General features: G+C 41.1%; 1 long non-coding RNA gene across 6 annotated transcripts in view; it reads right to left on the bottom strand.

Annotated features, from left to right (window-relative positions):
• Window positions 1–22,820, bottom strand: part of LOC107514297 — a 79,476-nt gene that overhangs the window by 38,207 nt on the left and 18,449 nt on the right. For 5 of the 6 annotated variants that reach the window (XR_004955648.1, XR_004955652.1, XR_001597736.2 and 2 more), the window contains exons 1-2: window positions 18,105–18,573; window positions 13,622–14,810 (exon numbers count right to left, since the gene is read on the bottom strand). This is a non-coding gene — a long non-coding RNA (uncharacterized LOC107514297). Of the gene's footprint in view, window positions 1–13,621; window positions 14,811–18,104; window positions 18,574–22,820 lie in introns of those variants that run through there. The other variant, XR_004955653.1, reaches the window with a different exon arrangement.

Genomic DNA, 22,820 nt, shown 5'->3' with positions numbered 1-22,820 from the left:
AGTTTGGATAATTTTACTTTTGTTCTTTTACAAAACAACAACAAAATTCATACAATTAAAAATATATAAAAATATAAAACCTCCTGCCATCATTCATCCATGCAACAAATATTTGTATGTGCTTAACGAAGACTAATATAGACTAATATAGACTAACACTGATTACTTAACATCTGCCCAGCACTGTCTTGGTACTTGGGGGTTATACAATAAATCAAAACAACTTTCTAAGGACATTTCTGGAAGAATTTGCAATATGATAAAGGAGATAACATAATCCTTCACGGAGAAATCTATTGCAAAAGCAAAACACAAAATTTGGTACCTATCCCTGATTGAGTACACCAGGTTAAGGGTGTGGTCAGAATGACTTTGCTGAAGGGAGTCTTGGACGTCCTTTAAAATAACATTTAAAATTCATAAATCCAACAGGAGTTTCCACATTAATGTCACTTATGTTTTCTGATGAGACATATGCCAAAAGTTTAGGCTTGTTCATTATTCTATTTCTGAAGAAGTATTTGCCAAATATCTCCATCATTGGACTGTGCAGAGGTGAGCAGACCTTTACCTGCTTTGTAACAAGCGGTTCAAAATAGCCCCATCACCTGTGTTCAGAGGTACGGCATGGCTGGTATAATCTGCATCACAATAGATCCAGGTGTTTAGACAAACACCTGACACTTGGAACATGCAGAAACATGTTTTGTGTGACTGTAGAGGATCATCTTACACCAAGTAGCTTAACTTAGGGTGGCATTTAGACTCAGTGTTAGCAAGACCACCCCTCCAGTCAGAACCATCCAAAGATTGTATTGCCTTCCTTGAAGGATAAGAGGGCCCTGTCATGGGGGCCGTTCAAGTTCTGGCTTAATAACCACTTGATGGGAATGTTGTAGAGGAAATTTAAATGCTAACTAGTGGGAGTGCAGTTGGATAACCTTACAATTCCATTCCAGCTGGAGAGCATATGATCTCATGAACTCCATTGCCCCTGATTCCTAGCATTCTGGTATTTCCTGTCTGCTGCTGGGAGGTTGGCTGGGCTTGCCCCACCACCTGCAGCCCAGCACTCATCCCAGGAGTTGCAGCAGACAGACCGGAGAGCGGACAGCTACCCCGGCAGGCAGGCAGGCAGCATGCTCTCGGGCCTGTTGCAGAATCTTAGACCCCCTCAGATAAGCTGAGGCTCCATGCATCACGTGCCTGACACCACTATTTCTCCCCAAACCCCAACCCCAACGGGTTTCTTTTGATAACCCTGGGGTCATGTGGTTTGAGCCTTGCAAGGCTGGAATTGGACAGTAGGATAGGCTGTTTTATAAGTGTCTCTTAGTCTGTCCAAATTTATACTTCCTTTAAAATACCTTTCAGTGTTTGTTTGTTTTTTTCTTTTTTCTTTTTCATTAACTTGAAAAAACAATTTATATTTTGCCAAGAGAGAAAAAATCCTTCACCCAGAGGATTTCTTTTCAACTCACCCCTTAGTAAAGGCTATTCTGAGTGGGTTTCTAGGCTGGCCAGGAACTGGATTTACCAATAAGATCACTCACAGCACTTAAGAAAGAAGATTTGGTACTTGTGGCTTTGATTTGAAAATTGTATCTACTCCTGTTGCATGTCAGACCTAGAGGTTAGAGAGATGCTTGTGTGTGTGTGTGTGTGTGTGTGTGTGTGTGTGTGTGTGTGTGTGTACAGTCAAGGGCACATGTATTGTTTTTGCTAGGTGATGAAATAGACTGTCATGATAAAAAGGGGCTTGTAGACAAATGGACCCTGCCTCACCATGTTAAATGAACTCAAATCCAAATACCTTAATGCGATATGAAATACTCTCACAGTGATCTAGTTCCCAGCTCTCTTTCTCTGCTTCCTCTCCTGCTCACACTCCTATCCTTTCCTCAGTAATCTGCAAAGTAACTCAAAATTCTTGCTTCTTTCAGTACTTTTTATATATCTCCAGAAATTCTGCTCAAAAGGAGTGAGTACCCTGAGGTTAATTTCTCATTAACCTATTAGTACCCATCTTAGCAGGAATTGCTTTATCACGTGGTCTAGCAGAGAACCTAGATTCTATATAGGATGAGACCTAAGATAGGCAAGTTTTGATGGAGAGGGGAGGTGAAGCAAAGGACCTGATGTGAGCAGAGTCTAGGGAAGGAAGCAAAGTAGTGAGGGGCCCTATAGGGCAGCTGTAAGGATCAAGTGAAAGTGTGAACTTGGTGGCAAATATGTGTGTTTTTTGCCTTCTCCCATTTCCAAGATGAGTGCTTGGAATACCCTGCCAAAGTCCCAAGACTAACAGCATGAAGGCTTCTCTCACCTTGGACTGCTGTTCAGGAGCCGCTTCCTACAGATAAAGCATGAGAACCACAGAGGTAAGACCAGCTAACCTTAAGCACAGCCTGGGTTCATTTCCATTAGTCTCCTTAGAGGCTTTGGAATGGTAATAAAGGCAATGGGCTTGGAGTCAGAAGACTTGGCTCCAGGCCCAGTCCTGCCATGTACCAGCTATGAGATCTTGGGCCTGTCACAGTTTCCTTATCTGTCAAATGACATCAGGTTTCTGTAGCCTTTCTCTGATTGATCTCACACAGTCCTGTTACAGTAACTACTATTCATAAGCCAGTGTCTCCCAAATACAAATGGCCAAGCCAGACCCCTCCCCTGAGTTTCTGAGCACTGAATTTAAACTTCCCCAAATATCTGTATTTGGGATTTCACCGGCTCCCTAGATTTTAGCGTGCCCATTTGATCTGGTTATCTTTCTTTCCAAATATGCTCCTTTTCCTAGTCGCACATAGGTGAATGACATTGTCATCCACCCATGGGCTCTAAAAGAAAGCTGGGTATTTGTCCTCGCATCTCCTATGCCTGCCACATTCCATCAGTCACAAGTTCTGTAGAGCCCTTTTAAATATCTCTTGAATCCATTCCTACTCCCCATCCCTACTGCCACTGCTCTGAAATGAAATCCCATTGGCTTTCTCCTGGACCACTTCGATATCCTCCTATCTTATGCTTCAGTCTGGCGTCCCCCTACTACACAATTACTTTTCCTAAACTACAAATCTCTTACTTAAAACCCCTAGTGATAACCTATTTATTTCCCTTGGGGTAAAACTCCAAATTCTTTAACATATCCTGAAATGTACTCACCTACGATCTGACTCTCAAGTACCTCTCTTGACTCATTACCTGTCCACCTTTTCTCCCATCCTTTACATTCTATCTCAGACTACACTCAACTACTCAGTGTGGTACAAATGGGCCAATTTCTTTTTTGTAAGTTGAATGCTCTGCTCCCTCACCTGGCATTCCACTGGCCACCTTCCTTGCCTGCTTGGCCCTTACTTTCCCATTAAGAATAAGATCAATTTTCTTCCTCAGGAAACCTCCCAGGTCCACCTGAGCCAGAATGGGCTACCTTAAGGTACCCTCCTCTCGTGGCACCTATCATACTGAGTGGTGATGGCTGTACATTTCCTTCAGGGGTCTCTGAGCTCCTTAAGGGTAAGGAGTATGCCTTCCTCACCTTTGTCTCCCCACCACCTCACATGGTGCAGAGATCTTCATTAGTGCTTGTTGAGTAAATGAATGACTATGTCTGTCACTTTGCAGAATCCTTGTGAGGATTAAATAATGATGTGAAATATTTTGCAAACTGTAAATATGTCAGGGCTATTTTTGAGAATCGAATGATTTAGGGAGGAAATGAACATGCTAAGTAGGCCCCCTAAACAGTGAAAAAGAAAGATATTGAACTACAATGCCCTAAAGAATCAGGAGAATACCAAGACAGGTCTGAATACAGCACATGTAACCTGGGATTGCTAGAGAAAGAAAATGAGCATATTGAGAAATCACTCTGGGTCACATGTACTCAGGAAAGATCATGCTGTCCAGTTCTGGTCTGTTCATATGTACAGTCTTTCAATTAAGCATTCGAGTACTAAGCAGACATATTTATAGCTTAAAACCAGAGCTTTCTTATGTCTATATGACTATTAGGTAGAACATGCAGACTTTTGGAACAATAAACTCAGAGTCTTCTTTAAAGATATAGACTAGATTTTGATGGGATTTTGACAGAGGCCCTGGGAATGTTCATTTTCTCCTTGCCAATGATGCCTCTTCCGTGTGTGTGTGTGTGTGTGTGTGTGTGTGTGTGTGTGTGTGTGTGTGTGAAAGAGAGAGAGAGAGAGAGAGAGAGAGAGAGAGAGAGAGATAATAATATAGTAAATGGGAAATAAAGTACTGCTATTTTTGTGGGCTGTGCATAATACCTACCTGCCCATCTCCTCCCCACTGCCACCAAACAGAGTTCTGCGGGAGGTGAATTAGAGCACATTGTTAAGGCTAGAAACTGAAGTGTGGCTTCCTATTCACCCTAACAGTGAAAGCACATGTCAGGGTCTCACCACAACATAGAGTAGTGAGTGACAAAGCCAGAGATAAAGAAAAAGATCCAGGCCTTGATGTGGGGGTAGGTGGAGGTGAAGGTGGCAGCTGGTCATGGACATGTGGATGTTTGTTGAGTGCTGGATGAACAAGTTCCTGCCACCTCACAGGGGCAATGTAAAAACTGCATCCTTGATAACCTTGGTAGTACAATCATATTGACATGATGTTTGCCTTGAGGAAGAATTAGAAGGATATAAACAAGAAGAATGGTTTCTTTCTCCTTACAGCTTCCATGGGGAAAATCAGGGCCCCCACACATCCAGGAAGGTGGTCAGGTAGAGCATTAATTAATTAATCATTGTTGTTTATCCAGTACTATTACGAACTGATTTGTGCCCCGCCCTGCCCCCTCCCCCCCACCGCAAATTCATATGTTGAAGGAAGCGCTAACCTCTCATGTGACTATATTTGGAAAAGGGTCATTTAAGGTAGGAATTAAGGTTAAAATGAGGTCATAAGAGTGGGGCCCTGATCATTTAGAACCAAAATCCTTAAAAGAAGAGGCAGAAACTCCAGAGATTTCTCTCTCTGCATGCAAACAGAGAAAAGCCCTACTGAGGACACACTTGGGAGCAACAAAGAAAGCCCTCACCAAAAAACCAACTTTGCTGGCACCTTAATCTTGGACTTTGAACCTCCAGAAATGTTAGGAAATTCATGTCTGTTGTGTAAGCGCCCCCACCCCCCATTCTGCTACAAATACCTACTGTGTGCAAAGTCCTTTGTCTTCAGGGGTTGCAAAACAGGATCCCTTTCAAGGATCCATGGTTTTATTGTTTGTTTGTTTGTTTGTTTGTTTGTTTGTTTGTGTCTTATTATTTGAATCTCCTTAGATAGCATTTTTTTTTCCTGTGACAACACCATTTAAGATAAAATTTGACCTCCCAAGAGGTTTTGAGAGAAGTGACCCCTCATCTTTCATTACAGGCCACTCCCTCTGGCTCCTCCTTTTCTCTCCTAAACTCAGAAGTTTGTTCACCCATGATGTAAGTAGAGGAAGAGTCATTCTCAAGCTCTTGCCTTACAGGCTTGCTACCAAAAATAGATTCACATCCCTGTGGCCCCAGGCAGGAGAGAGGGAGAACATGGGCTCTGAATTCCCCAGATCTTCCCAGTTTGCTGCATGAGTATATTAAAATTCCTTGATTTTCTTGGAACTCCTAAGAGGTACACAAATGACTTCACGTTTTCTCAGCGGTATCATGATATTTTTTCAAAGTTTAGTTTTCAGAAGGGGTTTGACACATTTCCCCAAGTAGAGAACTTTGTTCAAACAGTGCTCAAGTTGCTGAAATAAGCTACCATGAGCATGATTCTGAGCTGTGGTGGGTAGAGTTTAATTTATATAAACCAAGGTTGGGGGCCCTGGGCTGTTGATGAAGTGAACATTGGTATCTGCTACTATGACTACCAGCTATAGGAATGGTGTTGCTCACAGAGCCTTTCACCTCACAGTTGTGTCCTGTTGGGGAATATAGGGCTGGGATGCCAGCCTGATATGTGCCAGCGGACTTTACAGGTAAGCAGAGTTGGCTCCAACCACAAATCCCATGTGGGACAACTCTTAGGACAGAGAAACAGGTGGGAGACACAATTCAGGTTGGTAGCAAGATGGAAATCTGACTGAAGGAGAGAATACCATGTTGCAGTACATCCTTTCCTCTTTGCCTTTAATTTCTCAACAAAGTTAGGAAGGAGAAGCAAGAGGAAAAGTTGGAGGAAAATGAGCATCAACGTCTTTTAACTAACATCTCTATTTTTGTGTATTAATGATTCATAAAGAATGATGAGTTGCCGCTCTCAAAGATTAAGAGCTCATGAGTGGCGTGTCTTTGCAACCTAAAATGGTCTGTGTAAGAAGCTGAAGGAAAACATCTGCTGGACTTGAACGATGTCTAGAATCATTATTCTTGTAAATGGGCTGTCCACAGAAATAGTTTAAACCACCAGGCAAATACCAGAGATCCTTGTTTCACGAGAAGTTATAAAAAAGCAATTTAATGATGAGATATAATTTTTTGCCTCCCAAAGTTTAAAATGTTTAACAGTACCACTTTGAATTTCTAGTTCAAAGAGTGAAGTGGATCTATATATTTTCTTCCCTTCTGCTCAGAGGCCTATTGAAATGTCAGCAAAGATGTGCAAAAGGAAAGACATGCATCTTTCTACAGTGGTGCAGACTGCAGCAAGTGAGGACATCAGCAGAGTGTTTGATAACTTTCTAGAAAATAAAAAACAAGTGGGATTGAATTGTCAAATAATTACAGATGGAACAGCAGTATCTGCGGTATGAGAGAATGCTGCAATGGAGAAAAAGCCAGATTTCTAGGAAAGGGGTTCATTTTCCTGAGGGCTCTGGAAGTGGTACCAAGCTCTGAGTTGACAGAAAGGGGAAATGGGAATGGAAAGTGGGTTGGCTGTCAGGATGACTATTTGTAGGGCAATCCGTGGAGCAGCTGAGCTGGTTGCCCACCTTCACCCCCACCACCTCCCCTGCCATGGGTGCAGGGCAGCTGTCCATGTTCTCATCACCTTCACAGATGAGTCTGCTCTTTGAGGGATTCAACAGTTGGCTTAAGGAGGTCTAGGCCTCCTCAAGTAAGGGTTGGCTCTCCAGAGTGAGTTTTCCTTGGTTTGGCCCTGAGGAGGGCACCTGCAGGGATATAGGGAACATCCTTGTTACCCTGATTTCTACCCCATAACCTAAAGTGAACAGCGTGAGTCCATGTACTCTACCTATTGACATACACTCTTAGATATAAATGGATGAGCAAGGATCGCCAGAGTTCTTAAAAATTAAACATTTCAACAGATGGCCTAGAAGACAAAGTTGAGGAAATATTCCAGAATATAGAGCAGAAAGAGAGAGATGAAAAATAAAAAGGAAAAGTTAAAAGACATGTAGGATAAATTTGGAAGTTCAACATCTGTTTGGCAGGAATTCAAAAGAGAGCAGAGGAAATGAGGGGGAGAAATTAGCAAAAAAAGACAATAGCTTTCAAATGGGAAAGAGCCACTGAGGCTTGAGTATACAGAATTTTTAAAAAGATCCATGTATTTTATGGTAAAATTTAGAATGTGAAATATAAAGGGGAGATTCTCAATGCTCCTAGGGTGTACTATGAAAGAATAAGAATTAACATGGCCTTGGCCTTCTTGCCAGTAATTTTGGTTGCCAGGAGAGTAACCTATTGAAGCAATTCCTTTGTAGTACTAAGTGATTTTTCCATCTAGAATTATTAGCCCACACAAACTATTCACCAAGCATCAGAGCAAGTAAAGAGCTTTTCAGAACCTACTCAATTCTTCAGTTAACAATACAGTTTTCCTCCCCTCAAAAATAAATAAAAAATAAATAAAAAATATAAAATAATACAGTTATCCCTTAGTATCCTTGTGGCATTGGTTCCAAGACCTCCCACAGATATGAAAAATCCATGGATGCTCAATTCCTTTGTATAAAATGGCATAGACTTTGCATATAACCTATGCACATCATCCTGTATATTTTAAATCACCTCTAGATTACTTATAATACCTAATACAATGTAAATTTATATAAATAGTTGTTATACTGTACTGTTTAAGGAATAATGACAAGAAAAAAGTCTATGTATGTTCAGGACAGATGCAACAATCGTCACCCTAACTGCATATTACCTGTCAGCAACAGTGTAAACATTTTTTTCCAAATATATTTGATCTGCAGTTGGTTCAATCTGAGGATGTGAAATCCATGGATACAGAGGGCCAACTGTATAATTGTAATGTTAAAAAATCTTGACAATTGATATTGTTTTCAGAATTAATTTTGTCTATAGACACAACAAAGACTCAGACATTTATCTATTGTCTTCATCTGTTCTGGCTGCTGTAACAATATACCACAGACTAGGTAGCTTATAAACAACAGAAATTTATTATTCACAATTCTAGGAACTGAGAAGTCCAAGATCAGGGTGCCAGCACAGTCGGGTGCTTGTTAAGTCCATCTTCTGGGTTGTAGACTGCCAACTTTTTCATGTGGCAAAAGAGGCAAGCAAGCTCTCTGAGGCCTCTTTCGTAAGAACACTAATCCTATTCATGAGGGATTATTACAGCACCCTTATGACCTAAGAACCTTGTAAAGGCCCCACCTCCTGATACCACCACAACAGGCATTAAAATTTCAACATATGAATTGCAGGGGACATAAACGTTCAGTCCTTAGCACTGAAAGATTATTTGTGTGTGCAGGCCAATAAGATGAAAGAGGAATTTGGGAAAGAGAAAGTCATGAGATCCAAGAAGTATTAAAAAATAACTTAAGGGTGTAATTAAATTTTTTTTTAAAATGACAGCAATTGTGGTACATATGGAGAAGACAATGAGGAAAAATCAGGCTGTTCAAAAATGGTATGTTTATGAAACTGGATTATCTTAATGATATATGAATAAGGATATATGTTTCTATTGTCAATTAGTTTTAAAAAGAAAAGTAAGCAGGAACCCAGGAAAAAAATATATCAAGGCATAGCTGTGAGAAACTGATTAGGGTGTAAAAAGATGATTTATTTGGTTTTGACTTTTGACCATTATCTTTTGAGTGAATTATTTTCTTCCTAACGTGATTCTTTAGTAAATAACTTGCATATATTTACAGAATTATAAAAGCTGCATTTTGGTTTAAAATTTTTAGAATAAATTTTTAGACAAAGTATGAAAGACTTAACCTTAGTTTCGGAATAGAATACAACTATGGTTAACCCAATAAATATAAAAAGGAAAGGGGCTGTTATGGCAGAAGAAAGGGGTGCAGGAAGTAAGAAGAAAGGATGGGGGAAAGAGAACAGAGGGACAATTTCCTCCTTTACATAGTGAGGAATCAAGTGGAACCCTGTCTAAAATGATGACAGTGAGGAAAAAAAAAACAGACATAATGAGAGGATATATTAGCATAAATCCTCATATGCAGGAGTCAGTAAATACTGTAAAAAGTTGATAAATTGAGAAATTGAGGTATAAGCATATTATTTAGTATTTTGTGGCAACTATTAGAAGAACCAAATCAGAATTGGTTAAAGTTGGTTACCATAAGGAAAGGAAAGGGTAAGGAAGGGGAGAAGGAGATTTTAATAGTATCATGTACCATTTGAATGTAATTTTCATCATATGTAAATATTAGTCTAAAAATAACAATGGAAATAATAGTACTCTTACCAAATGTCGGCACTGATGAAGAAAACAGACCCTCTTATACTCTCTGTTTGCATAAGTAAAAAATTAAATTGGCCCAAACTTTTGAAAGAGCAATTTTGTACTATTAAGAAGAACCAGTCTCTCCATCTAATAATGATAATATTGTATGTTTCCAATCCACAAGGATGATGTTGAGCAGCAGCTGGCAAACCAACCAAGAGGAGGCAGAAAGATATTCAAGGGTTTTCCTTCATTGCGCATGAGCGTGAACACACACACACACACACACACACACGCATGCATGTACACGTCCTGCCGCATGTCTCAAATATTGACTTGCTAAGGTGGAAACATCAGCCGCCCAGGTTCTTAGAGCTCTCCCATCTCCAGCATTAATTGTTTGTAGTGATCCTTACAAGGAAGGCCATTTCTGGTGGTTTCTCCATCCTCACATGAGTCATTTTGGTTTACTTTTGTAGAAGCAACTAACTTGGGAGCTGTGACTTTTTCCTCCTGAGAGAGTCTGGGGCTAACCACGGTGTTCCAAGCCCATGGGCGCTGGCCAGCCCCTTGGAAGCCTGCCCTTGACTCTGTTTGTCCTGTCCTGTGGTTATTCAGAAGAGGCCCTGTCTGTGTTCCAAATGTGTCCGCCTATTAGAGAGACAGCCCTGTGGCCTGACATGCCCACTCTCCCTGTGTCATCACTGATGCTATGGGAAAGAGAACACCAGAGCCTTTGGACAGCCTCGGCAATGGCTGTCAGCTTGACTTGAGAAACGAAGCCAGGTTCTTCCCAGGATTTGGTGATGAGACTCCTAGGAAATGCTTATGGCCAAACTACATTTTTGTAGAACATGACAGTTAACACATAATTACCCACAACAGCCCTTAATCTGCTTTAGATGAGAAAACTGATGCTCAGAGATAGTAAGGCAATTGTCTATGATCCTTTCACTAAAAAGAAGTATGGAGTAAGATCCAGATCTTCTGATTCCTAAGCTTCCATTTTTTTTCACATTACACTGCGAGATGTTTATTAAGACTTCTTAGTGTGATAGTTCTTGGGATTAGTCAAGAAGCTTTTTACTCTGCTTCAGAGTTTCATTGAAATCCTGTTCTAAATGGTGATATCCAGCATCTTAATTTTTGGGGCTTTGGATTATATCCTAATGCTACTTAACAACTGTTTACTCTTAGTCAAGTTCACAAAACATCTCTGAGTTTCAGTTTCCTCATCTGTGAGACAGAGATAGTAATATTTATCTCCAAAGCTCACAGGATTGTTGTGAGGTTAAAAAGACATAATGTATATCAAGCACTAAGTGGTGGTGGTGATGATGGCTGTCGATGTGAAGAGAATTACTTTAAAACATGTTAACACGTTAAACAACTTTTCCAAATTTCCTCTTCAGACAAGTTCCTAATTAATTACTTTCCTGTCTTCTAAAATATCCACTCACTTCACAATATTAATTTCAAAAGTAGCTAGTTATGCTACTTTGTAAAGATAAGAATTTTGAGTTAGCAAACTCTTTTGCCAAAAGCAACTAGAATATGCCAGATCCAACGTGAGTATGTGTCATCGGATGACAGTGAGTCCCATTCTTTCTTGACAACAAGAATGTGGTTTTTCAAGGAGAAATGGAAGCTGTGCACATAGTATGTAGGGTTTTTTCAATTGATGAAGTAGCATCCTTTCTATTGGGAACAATACATTTGTTAAGTGAATGCTAGTATCACAGGTGTTCAGAAGAGTGGACGGCATTTGTACTTGGTAAATTCATTCTTACCAAGTTCATAGGAAAACAAATGGAGGCTATTATTAAAGCTTTTGGACACTGAAATGAATGTCAGACAAAACCATAAGCTTCTGTGCTCTTAAAAGTCAGGGGGGACAGGAGATGGAAGTAAAGTAGGCATCTTGTCTGCAGTGAGAGGACTGTGATACTGGCTGTAGCCATCAAGGGGATAGAAAAGTCAAGTCATTTCCTGGAAATTACGGTAAGTCCATAAAGATACCAAATGTGTAGGGAAGGGAAGAAAGTGAGGAGATGAGGTACATACGTAAAAAGGAAGATGGGTGTAACTTATTTAGGGGAGACTTATTCTTTATGATAATGTAAAGCAACCACAGCCCAATGTACATATGCTATAAACCTAGGCTCTCTGTAGTGCAGTAAGGTTCACAGAGAGGCTTTGATTATGTGTCTACTTGGGGAACTCCAAGAAAGCAGGTCATCACAGACCCAGGATTAAGAAGTCTACTTGCTTTTTTAGAGGAAATGGTGTTGGAATTATAGGACTGATCTTCAAAGTCTTAGTGTAAAGGATAGCCATTAAGGGTGTATCAACCCTGAATATCAAAACAGAATGAGAGAGAAAGAGAGGATTTCTCTGACAAGCTAGGAACTTCTCTTTGAATAATCAGATGCATTGAAGAATATGCATGTCTTCAAACCCAAGTCAGCAAAAAAAAATGCTTTGGGTAAGACTCAAAGTGGTCTTATTTTGCAGCACTTAAGAGATCTGATTTCACATGTTAAAATTATTGAGAAAGTTAATAATAGAAGAAGGGAGAGAAAATTATAGATCAAAACTTTAGAGCAGTGATACTCAATAGGGAAGTGAAGGGGGCAATTTTCTCCCTACCCCCACCCTAAGGACATCTGACATTGTCTGGAGACATTTCTGGTTGTTACATGTGGGGAATGAGTGATAATGGCATCTAGTGGGTAGAGAGGGGCAGAGATGCTACTAAATGTTTTACAACGTGCAGGACAACCCCCACTCCCAATGAAGAACTATTCGACTCCAAATGTCAATATTGTGAAAGTTGAGAAATCATAATTTAGATCTATCATCCTTTATGCCAGATAAATCAACCATTAAACCATGTAACTAGCTGAATGAAAAAAAAAAAAAAAACACTACAGGTGAGGACAGAGCCTTATGCTAGAAACAAAATAAGTTATATGATTAATAAAATCATTGCAAATGAGAAATATTAGCTTTCCCCCACCAACCTGTTACCCTAAACTTTTTAAATATAAAGAATTTAATGGAACCATATTTTTTAAAAGCTATAGAAAATTTCTTAATGATGTTATAACTTATACATATATATTATTATTCATCAATGATGTGAATTGCCTTATTTAATGTTTACAATTTGATATAATTATTCCGATTTCATAGACCTTGAGAGGTTAAATTTTAATGTTTTTCAGACATCTGTTCTGTGGTTGTTATTCAGATAGATAAAAGCTCAGTTTTAAGAAGTCCAAAATCTCCTAGGAGACACAGGGATGTGATACATATAATAACAGAAGTATAAAAACAGTCATGGGAGAAAGGGGGAGGAAACCAAAGTCATTTGATTGAGGTTACAAAACTAGTAATTGGCAGGGCTGGGACTTGTCTTAAAGTCCTCTGAGTCTCCAGTAAGTCCTCTGTTTTGGCATAACGATTTAACTCCCTTAGCCTTTGCACAGAAGTAAACACAAAACTGGGAAAATAAATCCATAAATTAGATTTATGGATGAAGTTTAGAAACATTGTCAAAGGGTAGTGAAAAGTAAGATATTAAAAGGGAAGATACAACCTAGTAGAACAACAACAAAAATAAATAAACAAAAATAAAAACAAAGAGACTGCTGGCTTCAACCCCACCACTGGACTGTTTTTAAGGTTTTAGTTATATTAAGACCTATGACTCCTGAGTAATCTGACTTTGAGTTGGAGGAGCAGGAAACAGAATTCCCTCAGGATTGGGCTAAGCCCCTCCAAACGTTGCAAAGCTTGCCCTTCCCCTTTTGGGAACCGGGCTGAGAAACTTGGGGAGACTCAGGTGAGTGGGAGTTGTGGCCAAAAAACACAGGTACACATAAGGGAAGAGACAGAAAAGTGGCCCGGTTAGCCCTTTCCTGTCTCTTTTCCTCCCCCAGCCCTAGATGGAAATACGAAGCCACAATTTACTCACAGTCACTCATTCTGATAACAAACAAGAAGCTGATTCCAATGAAATACCATTTCGCAGCTGTTGGCTTCGACTCTCATTTCCCAGGAAATATGCTTTTTGCCATGGGACTTACTTAGATGGCTCTGAGACCCCAGGCAAATTCAAGCAGCACTGTTTGGCTCTCTATGGGGGAGGGCGAGCCAGCAAGTTTGGTGACTGAAGCCAAAGAATTAAGTCCCTCCCTTTGTCCTTTCAGGTGGAGGAGGAGGTAATGGGAGCAGGCCAGTAACACAAAGTACTCATTTTTTCATTCAGCTCAGGGCTTTGTCCCCGGGGAAAGGAACAAGAAGTAAACACAAACTTTATTCCAGGCCTGAGACCTGGAACCTCAAAATCTTGATGCTGTCTTGGGCCATTCTCTCTCCATTTGTTTTCTTGTCCCCAAAGCTGAGTGACGACTGTGGTTTTGATTCGTGGCTCTCTACCATGGCCATAGCTAATTGGACTGGAGCAAACACCTGACCTGACTTGGCTAATCATATACTCGATTGGGATTTTGAAAATGGTGCCTCAGAGACACTGAACAAGTCCAACTAGAGGTCCTTCGCCTTTGCTCTGTGTCGAAATTGCCCAGGGAATTTTGAAAACACACACACACACACACACACACACACACACACACACACATACTCATACACACCCCTCATCTGGGGTAGAGCCTACTCTGTAGAGCAACCTACTGTGGGTAGCAGTGGCACAAGTGCACAAAGAACACCCAGAGGACAATAAGGTGCTTTAGAAAGAAACCAAAATGAGAGACCGAGGCTCTAAAAAGGGTAGATAGTGATCATGACTCTTAAGAGCTTTCTAGTTCTGGGTTCCAGCATCCTCAGACCTGGTCGTAGTTCCTACCTTTGAATCTTCCCTTCTGAATGTTTCTTCTCAGATATTTCGAGTAGCTTCTATTACATACAACAAAAGAACCTTTACCAAACCATTCTCACAGTCCATCCATCACTGTCACTGTGTCGTGCTGATTTTACTTCAGAACTCTCTCTTACATGTCATCCTTGGGGCTTTTCAGTGGAGCTCTCATTCGTGCCATCTCTGACTGGACTCCCTGACCTCTTCTCTCTCATTCACCCTCCACATAAAACAGATCTGATTCACTCATCCTCAGTCTTAGAGTCCATTACTGGTTCCTCATTGCCTGTTAAAAATAACAAAATAGTTTTGCATAAATTTACTTGTAAAAATAACACTATTATATTACTAACTAGAAAAAAAATAAAGATCAGCAGGTATAGTATACTTAATTTTGTTTAAATGTGATTTACGTATTTATACATAAAAATACCTGTATAAGTTTAGGAAAAATTATAGACACATACTAAACTATTAGCAGTGATTTCCATTGATGAGGAGGTTTTAATGGACAGAGGGAAAATTTCAATTATGTCTTATTTTATATAACATATAATAAAAGGGTGTATAGATAATTTACTATTTTTTTCTATTTTCTATTTTCTTCCAATATTTTTTTAAAAATTTCCAAAGTCCTTCACATTTTGCTCCTAATTTACTATTTTTTTCTCACTACTCTATGCCAGATACCCTCTGGTTATTCTGAGTTTTTCATTCTTCTCTCAAAACGGCATCCCCTTTTCATGCAACTATGGCATCGCCCATTCTGTGCCTTCTTTCCAAAATGCTTCTTCTCCATTCTTTATCAGAAACACTTCTACTTTTCTTTTTTGACCCAGCTCCAATATCAACCCTCTAGGAAGCCTTCCTAGACTGATCCATCCTTATTCCATGTCAAAGTTAGTTGTTCTATCCCAGTATCCCCATGGTCCCCTGCTTTCAGGTCTTCTATAACACCACCAAATTGTGTTCTGGATACTGAGATTGCATGAATGTCTCCCCAACCTGAGCTGAGCTCCTTGAAGGTGAAGACTGAGGCTTATTCATCTCTGTCTCTTCCTATCTAACAGAGAACTGGACTAACGATAGCTGCACAGAAAATCTTGGTTGGCTGTTGAATGAATGGTGAACAGGCTCTCGCGCACAAGGTAGGGCCATGAGGTAGTTGCAACCTTCCCTGCCTCTACTAGATATATTTGACCAATTAGCCCTGGTCCTGAACCAGCCTCAAGCATGCAGTTGTTGCTTTTTACCAGCTAGCAGGCTCCATACCGAGCTGGAATGATAATTGTTGACACAACACTCTAAACACCACAAGGATGATTTGGAACGTGTTTCTAGTGGTTAGTGACTAATAATAAAATAATAAAGCTATGCCTGTTCTGAAAAATGTCTAAGTGATGGGTCAAAGCTTATTTCTGTGTGAGTATTCACCACTCCCTCTCTTTTGGAACTCTAAAAAGAATGCCTTAATTGCAGAACCCCTGACTTCTCCCCACTCCCAAAGAGGAAAGGTTCTTGGTTGCTAGGAGAGAAGCTAAATCAAGCTATGTAATAAAATGCTGAGGAAGGAAGGGAATGGGGGTGTAAGAGAAAGGACAGTCAGGGAGGTAGAGAGTAGAGGAGTTTCTTCAGGGATGTGAGGATGGCACCATTAAATGCTTAAGATTATCTATTTGTGTCTATTTCCTGTAATGACTTACACAAGAGATGAGCAAAGAATGAAATTCCTTTTAAATTATATTTCGGCTATTGCCCTGTGCTCCTTAAATGTGACACTGTCCCAAGGCCAACACACAAGAGTCTACGCTTTGTAAAAGTTACACCTATAAATGGATGAGAAGGCTATGTGATAAGATAAAGAAAGGCATGCCTTTCACTCGGGGTTTTGCTAGCTCCACAACTGCAAAGAGAGAATAGAGCCAGGGCAAGTAGAGGCAGCAACGGTCCCAGAGCTGGTCAGTTCTAGCTACTGGTGGGCTGACAGCCTGATCAGTGAAGCACTGAATCTTAAGGGTGGAGGGGGCAACCCAAACAACACACTGTCCTTACCACTCACTAGGGCTTTACGCCAAGGGAGTCCAGGAGCCCATGGGGGTGGGTTGGAAAGAGGAAGGGGAAACTTAGTTTGGAATCAGGTTACAGCTTGATGTGGGTACCCTGGGACAGCTTGAAACTAGACAGGCTTCCACCTAGACCAAGGATGCCCCAGGAATGGCCAAATCACTGGGTCGTAGAGACCACTACTGGCAGGTGGTAGTTCTGGGACAGCCACAGTTTCTAATATGTCAACAATAGTTTAGTTGAAGAGAAGCTTCCGGGACTTTCCAAATTTAGAATCCCCCTCCACATGGCCAAAAATCTTAAGATCAGAAGGGGAAGATCCCTGGGACAAGGTCAACATTAGAGAGACAGCAACACATATGGGTTAATTAATTGTGGACAGAGGGGCTCTTGGTCGTGGCAGCCTCTGTGCTTCAAGATTATTACTGAACAGTTGAACTTGGGTGAGGGAATAGCAAAGGTAAAGCAAGGTGGCTTGATGAAGGGCTGCATCATCTTGGACGGAAAGCAGTGGGTACATTGGATTGCAAACATCCAGAAGGCCTGGAGTTGAGGCCTCGCTCACTGACATTACAAATAATGTTGAGATCTCAGTTGTCTCATGTGAAAAACATCTCTAGTGTCTTTTACATGAAGGTGTCTGACACATAGTGTACATTCATTCATTCATTCTATAAAAGTATGGGGTACTTGCTATATGCCAGAACTAGGCTAGGCACCGGGGACACAGGTGCCTGAGCAGGTAGATGTGACCCCTGCCCTCATGGGGCTTACATTCTACTGGAAAAATAAAAATGTTGGGTGACTCTGCATCCCTCTCTGTCTCCTCCCCCACCTCTTTCCTGTGAAATGGCCTTCTGCCAGTATTTTTAGAAATTGTTAGCAGGAAAGGGAAGACTCAGAACACTGTATTTTAGAACAGATAAGAAAGTGAAATAGATCTCCTGGCCATAACCATCCTCTCCAGCATAAGGGATTTGTGGAGTAACTGAAGGAGTTCCAGATTAAAGCTAGGAAATAATTACAGTCTCCTTCCAGGCATTTCCAAGAAAACCATAATTTTTTTTCTCAGACTATGCTGACACCAAAAATAATCAAACCAGCATTTTAACAATTCTTCTGACATCAGTAGGACACTTGAAAGGCCATTTCTAGAGACTGATTAGAAAGTTGGAAAAGAGCACCATAGGAGAAAAATGAAAAGAGCTGTGATCAATTGTAAAGGTAAAAATACTATAACAGTGACTTAATTAAGATTACACACACACACACACACACACACACACACACACACACACACATTCTTTCCTTTTCTCTATGGAGAACAGTTTAAGGTACAATATGTTTCTATTGTACTGGAAATCTTTTAAGTTAAATGTAGGGAAGGACTTCCTGACTCTGAGTGATTAGATGCCAACAAAATGGGGAGTTATAGAACAAAATCAGCTTTCTAACATTTGTGAAAACAGACTTGTAGATAAAGTAACCGAACTTAACCCATGTAAATGCTTGTTACCTGATTCTGTTCTCCAAGTCCCAAATCAAAGAAGCAGTGTCCAGCCTTGATGATTATCATCCCTGGTGTATAAGCAAGGCTAGATGCCTATAGGCTGATGGGGGTTCGTTCAATCCCGCTTGAAGACTCTGCTCTTGAGTCTCCTTTCGGGCCTCCAGTTTGTTCTTCCCCTCTCTATCTAGCTCATTGCCCAAGAGGCTGACCTTGAGGAACTGTTCAAGGGCTGCTTGATCTTGGGCTTGCAGTTGGGTTCAGCCAATGAAGGCGTCCTGGCAGAAGGTCCTCCAGAAAAGCTGGAGAAAAGCAAGGCTGGATATCTATCCAACTTCCTCCCGTACGGCTTGATTCCTTTTCAGAAGGCTGCAGCTCCTATTGTGTGACTTTTCCCATAGTTACAGTGCTCACTGGTTCAGGGAAATACACCCCCATTGCACCTTTAGGAGCAAAGGTGGTAACAGACTGTTGCCAAGCCTGGATTTCCCTGAACCCAACCCAGACCTTTGTAAATAGTCCTTTACTAAACAAATGCTCCTTAGTCAGCTCTTTGAGTGTATGTGCCATCTGTCTCCAGCTGGAATGTTGACTCACATACTATGTGAATAAGACTTGAGGAATTCCTGAAATTTCATTCAACATTTATTTTAACAAAAAGCTTTTGAGCAACTACTTTACACAAGTGATAAACACTGAAGACTTAATAATATCTAGATATTTTTGAGTGTCCGGTATGCGTTAGGTACTGAACTAAATAATTCACATGGTTTAATCACCACAACAACCTGGTGGTGAATGTATTTTTAAGCCACTTTTCAGGTGTGGAAACCAATGCTCATTACAGATAAGTACTTGCCTGAAGTACTTACCTATAGAAAAGTAGAGATGGCAGAATTCAAACCCAGATAGGTTTCATTTTTCTACTTACATTTTAAACTTCTCTTTATGGCCTCTTAAATACAATGATATTATGACATGGTGTTCGGAGAAATAAAAAACAGAGAAGGAAGGAAGTCGACCATGTGCCAAGAATTGGGTCCAGAAAACTAGGCTGTGTTTTCTGAACTTGAAGTCTAATAGAGGTGTAAATACATATAGACAACTAACTGGATGAAAAGCTAATCAGATGAACTAGGCGGTGGGAGAAGAGCAGTACGGAGGGAGGAGACTATATGCAGTGATATGCTGGTCCTCCACCTTCCCCCAAAGCCCTGATTTATAGTGTTTGCAAGTTTCTGTGATGTAAATACCCCCACCATGACCGATGTCTAGCTGCCAATATGACATCACTTAATGGGGAGTGGGGAAGAAATGGGCTCAGCTGGCTCTCGAGAGCCAGTTCAAGCACACCGCTGAATTTATGTGTGAGGGAAAGTTAAGTCCTGAAACACAATGATGTGTTTGGGGAACTACGTGCTGCTAGAGCACAAGGAACCAGTGGTGGGGGGAGGTGGAATGGGAACAGGGATGAGGCTGGAGAGGAGGTAGAGGGTTTGGCTGAAAGGCTAAAGCTGCACTGTGACCACAGTTACTGAGAGCTGCAAATGTGGCTGATCCAAAGGGACATGTGCTGGAAGTTAAACTAGACACTGGATTTCGAAGACTTAGTAAAAAACATATATAAAAAATCTCATTAATATTTTATGTTGATTTCATATTAAAATGATAATATTTTGGCTACAATGAGTTAATCACATACTTACAATTAATCTCATCTGTTTAATTTTACTTTTTAAAGTGTTATTACTAAAAACTTCCAGGCAACATATGTGACTCCCAGTATACATATATATTTTTAGATAGTTTTGGGCCAGATTTTTTAGACTTTATTCAGTAGACAGTAGAGAGTCTTAGAAGAGTTTTAAACAGATGTGGTCTGCTGCCCACAAAGATCCATCTAGTGCTACGTGGAGTTTGCTGAGGTCAGGTTGGAAGAAGGAAATAAGAGAGTCTGGACCAGAGGCATGCAGGATCGAATGAAGGCAGAAGAAGTATGGATGAGAAAGGAGAGAGTAGACTGGATGGGACAGGGTAGCCAATTGGATATGAGAGATGTTCAGAGGGAGGAATCAAGGATGACACACAGGTGTCTGGCTTGGGCAGCTGTCCAGATGGGAATGGTATTAACAGAGATCAAAGTGCTGGAGGGATCAAAATTTTTGGTGGAAGAGAACAGGATCAATTTCAGACACGATGAGTCTGAGGTGCCAGAGAATTTGCCAATGTCCAACAGGTAACTGGGTACAGGGGTCTGGAATTCTGTTGGCACCATCCATTCAGCAATCTCCTACCACCTATACTGCCACCGCTCGAATCTAAGCCATCATAACATCTTATCTGGATTATTGCCATGAACTCCAGCTGGTCTCCTTGCTGATGCATTTGCCCTGCTTTTCCTCATTTCAATCAACAGCTAAAGTAATCATGTTAAAAGCCTCATCAGAACATAGCCTACCTTCCCTCATAATTTTCCAGTGGGTTCCACGGCACTCAGAGCTCATGCAACTCTGTATGGTGACTTAAGGCCCTATGTGACTCAGTCCTGCTACTCTCTAGGCTCCCACTCCTCTCTCCCTCAGTGACTCTGCTCTAATGAAGCTGGCCTCCTTGCAGTTCTAGAACCCACCAAGAAGCCTCCTACCTCCGGAAGGCCTTTGCACTTGGTGTTTTTCCCTTGGATTTCTGAAGAATTGCCTCCCTCACCTCCTTCAGGTCTTTATCCAACTTCTCCCTTCCTGTGAAGACTTCCTGCTCACCCCATCTAAAATGACACTCAACTCTTCCTTTCCCTTCATTAGCTTTTACCACTATTAATTATACTTTAAATATTTCTTATTTATCATGTTTAATGTCATCTCCCTCATTATAATATAAGCTCTATAAAGCAGAAATTTTGCCTGTTTTCTTCTCTGTTGCACCTTCTATACCTAGAATAGTTCCTGGCACATAGTAGATACTGGATTAATATTTGTTGCTTGAATAAACAAACTGTAGTGTATCAATGAGGTGAGTACGTAAGTCCTAGAAACAGACCTGCCTTTGGAATCCTAGCTCTGATGCTTGTCCCTGTGACCTTGGGCTGGTTATTTAACATCACTGAGCCTTAATTTTCTCATCAATAGAATGGAAAGATTAATAGTACCCCCCCACAGAGGATTATTATGGGGATGCACCATGTCAAGAAATATTTATGGAACCCCTCCGTGTGCCAGGAGCTGTGATTAATGGGAATTAAATGAGATAATGTGTAGAAGACTTTGACATTGTTTGTGCCATATAGTAAGCTTTCCGTAAATGTTAGTATTCACCAAGTAATTCCAGGAAGAGAGGGAGGAGTATTAGGCAGTTGGGGAGAGAGGACTGTGGGAGATGCAGATCTGGGAGTGAGTGCACTGGAAGAGGCAGGGCTGGCCCGGAGGAGTGAGCAAAGTGGAAGGGGAGGGAAGGAGACTCTGCTGCCTCTGCTGCGTTCATAGAGATGAAACACATGAAGCTGGACTTTAAAGGCTGGTTAGGGGGTGGAAGGGGAATTCCGGTGTGATCATAAACATTCCAGTACCAGAATCCTGAAAAACTGAAGACACAGATTCCCCCCAAAGGCACAAGTCACTCCTCCCAGGAGGGATGGCACTGTGGGAACCTCCTTTGAGCAGCAAGGGGCTGTGAGAAGAACACAATAACGTGACAGTTTCTCACATACTTCAGACTGGATTAGGGTTTGACTATGGAGTCCCTTCCCTCACTACTTGAAAGTCCCATGGAAGAGCTAGAGCCTCATATTGGGCAGCAGTGGACAATGGCTCTTTGTCACCAATCAGAAGAGGTGAGAGCTCTGATGGAGGCAAAAGTCGAAGGGATGCTATGCTGTGAGGGTTCCGGATGGCATGGGGATGAGGGTCAAGGCATTGGAAAGTCACAGGTCAGACAAGGTAAGAGCATGAAAGACTGAGTGCCCTGCTCTTTCCCTCTAGACCTGGCATGACTCTGGCCTTTGCTGTCCTGGGCTGTTCCTTGTCCTGGGCTTCCTGGGAGGTTTTTCTGGAAAACTTCCCAGATTGCTTCTCAGCTTCATGACAGAAAGTTTGGAAGAAGCCTTCCCCGCTACTTACGCAGAGATTAGTGAGCCCAGGACAGCAGTTACTTCAATGGCATAAGCCCCTTAGGCACTCTGGCTCCATCGGTTCCCAAAAAGTGCTTCCCCTCATAAGCCTTTGTGTGCTACAGTGTCCCCAACACGAAGCAGGGGACTTCACTGCCTTAGGGAATGGAACAGACTGAGAAATCAACCCCTGTAGTGTAGCCACTCACTTTCCACCCAAGTCAATACGAGCCACAACTGCAAGGCTTAAAGCACTCCTCCCTAACCGCTCAAAAATATATGTTTCATAAGAGAAACAAACAGCTCAACAAATAATAATAACATCAACTCCTATGTAACCACTATAATGAGGGGACCACGGCTGGACCCCAGGACCTTTTTTTTTTTTTTTTTTCAAAGCAGCATGTTGCAGTTTAAGAATGTGGATTCTGGAGCCAGAAGTGTTTATTTATATCATGGTTCCTCTGCTCGCCAGCTGTGTATCCTTGAGTGGATTACTGATCTCCCTGTGCTCAGTTTCTTCATCTATCACAGAAGTATAATGGTAAAAATGCGAGCTCTTGTCTGTTTAAAAGACGAAATATTAATTAATATGTGTAAAGTGTTTAGAACAGTGTCTTAGA

The sequence above is a fragment of the Rousettus aegyptiacus genome, unplaced genomic scaffold (assembly GCF_014176215.1).
Source record: "Rousettus aegyptiacus isolate mRouAeg1 unplaced genomic scaffold, mRouAeg1.p scaffold_m13_p_1, whole genome shotgun sequence".
In the NCBI taxonomy this organism is placed as follows: Eukaryota; Metazoa; Chordata; class Mammalia; order Chiroptera; family Pteropodidae; genus Rousettus; species Rousettus aegyptiacus.
This window is presented reverse-complemented; position numbering and strand designations above follow the sequence as displayed.